Source organism: Xiphophorus couchianus, chromosome 16 (assembly GCF_001444195.1).
Source record: "Xiphophorus couchianus chromosome 16, X_couchianus-1.0, whole genome shotgun sequence".
Classification (NCBI taxonomy): domain Eukaryota; kingdom Metazoa; phylum Chordata; class Actinopteri; order Cyprinodontiformes; family Poeciliidae; genus Xiphophorus; species Xiphophorus couchianus.
Genome location: NC_040243.1, coordinates 12,465,865 through 12,472,577, shown reverse-complemented (window position 1 = coordinate 12,472,577; position 6,713 = coordinate 12,465,865).

Here is a 6,713-nt window from a genome sequence, read left to right as displayed (position 1 = left end):
TCGGTTAGTGTCATAAAATGAATCAAATATTTTTACAGTGGAATTCCCTCTGCTGAAGTAATTTATGACAAGTTGTTGCAACTGAACCGCCTTTCCTGAGGTGCATGTTTCCTTTTAAGAAGGCTGGTTTAGTATGCATGGAGTAAACAAATGCTATGGCAACAGGCTGCTCCATGATGTTAACATATTAATTTTACTCGAAAGGGTTTATTTTTAAGTTTAAGACATATACACGCGGCGCAGATAAAAGATAGAGAAAACCTCCGATGCATTATTCTTCAAGGTAGAAACATAATCTTGAGAGAGGAGAGATATGTTTAAAGAAACAAAAACAGAAAGATCTCTCTCCTTCTTTTGCTCTCTTCTGTGTGAGCTAATAAGCAACATGTTTACTGGCAACTGAGGCCTGTGTACCTAACAACATTAACCCCATTAAATGACTTTATAGATGCTGCTGCACAGTAAATAGAGCTATAAAGACTGCAGAGAGGACGTTGGGAGTGAGGTGATGACTCCTATTTTGCCCCCGGGCCACACATAGTTCCCAGTGATTGAGACAAAAGAAGACAGGGGAACATTTTTGAAGAATGCGTTAGATATGAGTTGCATAGCCTCTGGAGAGCTGATGTGAGCCTTTTAGTCTGGGTGATCTGTCAGTTTGATTAATCTATTTCCACGCTTGAGAGATATTGAGAAACATTCAACTCTTTTTTTGACATAAAATTTTTATTCTTATCATCAAAGACCAAAAGAAGGATTTTATTTGGTATTTGGTATTAGAGTGCCCTCTCCAGTCAGTTTTGCATTTAGTAGAAATCAAGAAAGATTGGGATTGCGCTTAGATTGTTCTAACATCCACAAAATAAGATGAATTTAAATACTGAAACTGAAAATGGATGATTTTTATTTGTGATATATAAAAAGGGAAGATGCTGGAACACCAGTGTCTCCCGTCCAAAGTTGAAATATGTTTTTAACTCTGCCTTCCATAAAGAATCTCCAAAATCTATGCCTTTAGGTATGACTGAAATTTTAGCAGCGCACCGACAAATCAAAAGTCTTCTGAGCAAAAGTCCTGGTCTAAGATTGAGTTATTTATCATATCACAAGAAGTACTCTTAGGAGGAGGTCTTCAAACCCAAGAGACTGTGCCAGCTGTCAGTCATAGTGGGCAGCAGCATCATCATAGCATGAGTCAGTTTTCCTTCCAGTAGTCCAGGTACATTGCACTTTCAAATCCTGCAACTTCCCATTTACTCAACAGGTAGATGTTGATTGTTGTAGATGTGCAATTCTGTGTTTGCGTCACTCTTCCACCATGAAAAAAAATAGTAGTTCAAATGGTTTTGTGTGTGTTTTAAATGCTTTACTAAACATTTTGTGACCTGTCGTGATGACAAAAACATAATTATCTAGGGCTTCATTTTAGCTTGAACTTTGACCTGGCAACGAAAGCAAGGAATCTCACACTTCAGTGTGCCAGAAAATCATAAAAAAGATAGCAGGACTGACAATAGAAACTCCATGAACTGATAGCCTCATGTCCCTCATTTATTTTACAGCTCTAACTGTGATATTTCCTTCAATAGAAAGTTGTAAAATGTTTTCCACAGGGCATCCCCCGTCTATAACACCTTCTGATGACAACAGAGACAGAGACTGGATTGCCTTGCAACAAAGAAACAAACACAGATCTTAACCTGGTGTCCCCCCCCCCCCCCACCTCGAGCACCACCCAGCCGTATCATGAGTATGAGTCAGGCCCTTCGTAAACTACTGAGTGATTCCTTCCCTCCTCCCCAGGGCAGAGCTTACTAACTCGAGCCGTTGCCAGTTCATCACTGTCCATGATGACAAGGTTGATGTCATTAGTGGTTTGATGTTTTGTAGTTGTACAAATTAGGAGCGGTGGTACCGTTTATGGTTAGGTTACTCGTGTGCACGTTCAAAAGCACACGCACACAAGCTTAAGTCATTCAGGTGAGATTTTCCAGGAGCAAAGGTGCATTCCACACGCTGGCCATAATATAGATTGGACTTGGAAATTATCCAGAGCAGAGTGCATATCCAGGGCAACCTCTGTATTCATAAGCAAACACACAGTCTTACTTAAATTATTGTTGAGTATTGGAGACAGTAAAGGTGCAGCAGCCGCATTTGAAGTTGGTTCTGGATACAGCTGCTCTTTTATAGGGACAATTACTAGAAACCATTTAAGGGACTTAATATGTCTAACATGCACTGCAACCTGAATGCATTGCTCTGTGGGGCCTCTCAGTAACCCTCCGAACCCGTTTCCTTCAAGGCCCTCTAGGTGCGCAGCCATTCGGGGGCACAGTACCTGACTGCTCTTTCATAAGCCACAATGCAGTCGTCAAATCGGCCTCAGGGATGAAAAAAAATGACACCACATGCACACATAAACGTACAAAGATGTCGGTGCAAGGTATGTGAGGCAGCTTTCCAGCTGCAACACATTATACATTACAGCAGCACACATTAGTTGTTAAGGGACCATGGCATCCTCTCTCTGCAATCTCCAGATCTGTCAAAGTGGGGTCTGGTCTTGTCCTAACTCTGACATGATTTTTTTTTCACTCTGACATTCTTGATGAAATGTATCCTCGGAGAACTATACTTGGTCAGTGAGAAAGAGAAACTGTAAACACAGTGCCGTGCAAAGGTATTTTTGAACCCCTTTAAAGTTTTTCACATTTTGTTCTATTGCAGCCCCAAATTTCACTGTAGTCTCTATAGATTTTATGTGCCACAAAAAGAAAAACAAAGTTGACAGTAAGTGTGGACTTAAGTATGGTTTAAAAAGATACTCAAAATTTCTAAACAAATATTTTCAAAACTTTAGCATACATTACCAGTCCCCTTTACATGACACCAATAATATCCAAAACAAACATCAGATTCAGATCAAAACTCACTGAATCAGCAAATGGAGACAAGTGGGGGTGGGGGTGTGGGGGTGTGTCTCGGTATAAATCCATCTGTTCTGTGAAGGTATCAGAGTTTTGTTAGAGAACGTTACTGAATAAACAGAATTACAAAAACCAAAAAAACACAGCAAACAAGTCCAGAAGAAAGTTGTGGAGAAATTTGAAGCAGAGGTTTCTTCTCTCAAGATCATCAGAAAACTGCTAGTATACTACAAGTCTAAGCCTAAAAAAGACATGACAGTCCACCTAAACTAAGGCAGAGCATTGTTAAAGAAATAGCTAAGACACCTGTGGTAACTCTAGAGGTGCTGCAGAGATGGAGGAATGCAAAGCACCATGTATGGTGGAAAACTAACACTGTGCACACAGCTGTATAATGAAACATGGTAGCAGCAGCATCATGCAGAGTGGATGATGTCTTCTACCTGAAGAGGAAACTTGTTGATCTCTGTGTTGATCTGAGGATGGATGGAGTTAAATACAGGACAAACCTGATGGAGGCTGCAAAAGACTTGAGACTGGATAGACAGACAGAGCGGCAAGGGGATTGTTTAGATCTAAACATATTTATGTGTCTGATTAGACCAATTTTGCTTATAGTTCAAGCTGCATGAATATTTTTGCAAAGCATTCTTTATTTCATTGCTGAGTCACCATCTAAGTCCCATTAGACCCATGGAAATGGACTCTCGACCACAAAAGTATAAAGAAAACCTCAGGCAGCAAGCTTCAGTCAAACAAAATTATTTAAGGGATTTCAGTTCTCTCACACTTCCATATAGGCTACATTTGGGAAACTTTACACATTTACACACCTCCACCCCCTCATGCACATTTACCAATTTCTTTAACTGGACAGACAGACATGAAGCAATGTGGGCACAAGTCCCTGCAAGCAGCTACCCGTTCCCCCTGTCCCAGCTCATTTTCCCCTTAAAACACTGCCTCTTTATTCTCTATGAGTGAAAAAAAAACCCAACTCTTTCTTACTGCACACACACAAACATACACACACGCATACACTTTCTCGCACATGAAACAGGGGACTTCCAGCCTCTAAGAAATAGCAGTGTAATTGCCGGTGCTCTGTTGTCTATCAAGACCTGACCTTTTCAACATGTGTGCGTTGTGTTGGGAGCGATGGGAACCGGCGAGGAGGAAGACAGGGGTCTCCCCAACTCTGCGGTGGTCTGACCCAAATCCCCCTCCTCCTTTTTCCCCCCTCCAACTCCAACGAATCTCTGGGAACTCCCAGTGTGTCCGGGCATCGGGTGAGTTCGGAGGCTAGTACAGGGGAGGACGTGACTAACCCACAAATCAGGTTCTTGGCGGGGCAAACATCAAAGCTGGGACAGGACGATGTGGAAATGGCAGAGAGGGCACAGAGCTGCCCTGTCTCGATGGAGTCTCAGGGGACAGAAGAAAATTTGAAGTCTATAAGTAGAGTCCAGACTTTATGGTAGCAAGCTCTTTTACCAGTGCCAATGGGAAAGTTGTGGACCAGTATTGCCTTACATTATCTGGCCCTGGAATACGTGCTTTATAGAATGTAACATACACAAGGAAACATTCATAATAAATACCTAACAGTTTGCAAGATTTTGCATCAAGAGAAGTCATCAAAACAAACAAGAAGCAACCAATACAGAGCGTAAAAGAGAAGACGTAGAGTTCATGGGAGAGCGTTCCTGAGGATGCAATAAATACAGCACAGGCAAAAGAGATTGTCCACAAACCCAATGAAATGCCATCTTCACATCCATACATGACAGACGAGCTCAGAGGGGGCATACAAAGCTGACTTCGGTGGTTTATTTGGAGACTATAAGCTCATGATTACTCCAATTTGCAAGTGTGGCTTCCACCTTCTTACCTTTCATTTTACTTGTCTTTCACTTGCTATAGTATAGGCACAATTTTGGGGACTTTAAATCGAGGGTAACCAAGGTGGTTGTGATGATGGTGGTGATATATGGGATTAAGAAAAAGATTTCTAAGCTTGGTTTAAGGGACAGAGGAATGAAGATGACTTAGCTGAAAACCAGAATGGGGTAAAGAGACTGGAAATGGTTGGATTCAAAGACGTCTTGAGAATCCAATTTGGTTGCTTTATGTCCTCAGCATCAGCACCAAATGTCCCTGGAGGCAGTTTCGCAAGAGTTAAACGGAAATTTTCCTCAACACACTGCAACTCCTATGGCAACCACACCAAACTTAGCTCAAAAAGCACTTAGACTCCAGGAGAGAAACCCCTTCCTACTTTATGGTCCGTACTGCAAAGCTGTTTCGCACGCATCATGCTAACGATTAACTGAGGCTAATGTAATCCTTCGACCCCCTGCCCAGGTAGCTGCTCTGAAAACAGCACCAGTGCTGCTTTTAAAAAATAATTACAGAAGGTCTTTTATTGTTGTTATTATTGGAGGCCATAAAAGCAGTAGCAGCCATGATCCAACCTCTGGGATCAGGAAAGACTTTTTTCTGGCATTCTTGTCTTCAGTAGAAGCTGCTGATGCAGGCACAAGTGTACTATACGTAAAATAAGTACTATGGAGTTCACTGGAGGACCTGCATTAGAAAAACAAAATATTTTAGGTTTTATTTGACAGAAATCCATTCTGTCATCAAGGTGTAGCGAGGTCTGCCGTCTCTGAACTTTTTTTTCTAATACACTTCAAAACGTCTTTGTGGAAACTTAGGTCTAGTCAAAACAATGTTTCATTTGCCCAGGTCATGAGCTGCTATGGTTAAGGCGTATATACAAGTGTCAGACAGCAGCTATTAAAGATCCTCATAAAAGGGACTGAAGTAAGCTGGTTCAGTAAAAGATGCCCAGTGCATATGATCAGGTTTGAGTCTGTTCAGTTCTGTTATGGTGACTCTGGAGCAGAAATCTAACAGATGATGATCACTTATCAATAAGAACTTAGACCAGATCATGAATCCCATTTTTTAGGCTTCTGTGGGAATGGTAAACTCCATTTTGGTTTACTGATCAAATCCATAGTGTGGCATTGGAATAGAATTTATTATAACTACAGTGTACAAAGTACAGTTAAAATAATGATTTCTCCAAGGGAAACAAAAGCTTCCCAGAAAAGTTGCTCCCTAAACCTAATAACTGGGTTTGGGTTTTTTATGTCACTGTGGAGGAACTATGCCCTCCTCTCTTTTCCAGGATTGTTTTAATTCATCCTCGCTGGAGGGTTTTTAAGCACTAAGGCTGAGGAAAAGCATCTACAACTGTATTTAAGTCTGGACTTTGAATAGGCCTTTTTTTATTAATTTATGAATTGGCTCATTCTCCTAACCAAAACCCGATGAATGTGCACACTCCTTCATGATTTTCTATGAGACAGTCCTGGAAAAGTAAAGCAGCCTTTGACAAAGAAGTTCGACCTTTGTCTTATCAGTTCCATATTTTCCCATCAGTCTTGGGGATCATCATGTTATTTTTGGGGGGAAAATATTTGCTGGGATTTTGCTCACTTTCTCTTTGAGTCATTTTGGTAGGAATTATATTGCTTTGAAGATTCACCACTGATTCATGTTTCCACTGTTTGTGGATAGTATGCCACTCACTCTGGAGTCCTGGAGTCCCAAAGTATTAAACATGGCTTTCTAGCCTCTTGGAGACTTTGTTTCTCATCTGTTCTTGAATTTCTGTAGATTGGGCTGCTTTTTGACATCTGTTAGCCTACTTCAGGTCGTCGGACATGTTAGCCTACTTCATGTGATTTCTTAAACGTGAATGTGGCTGGTTAA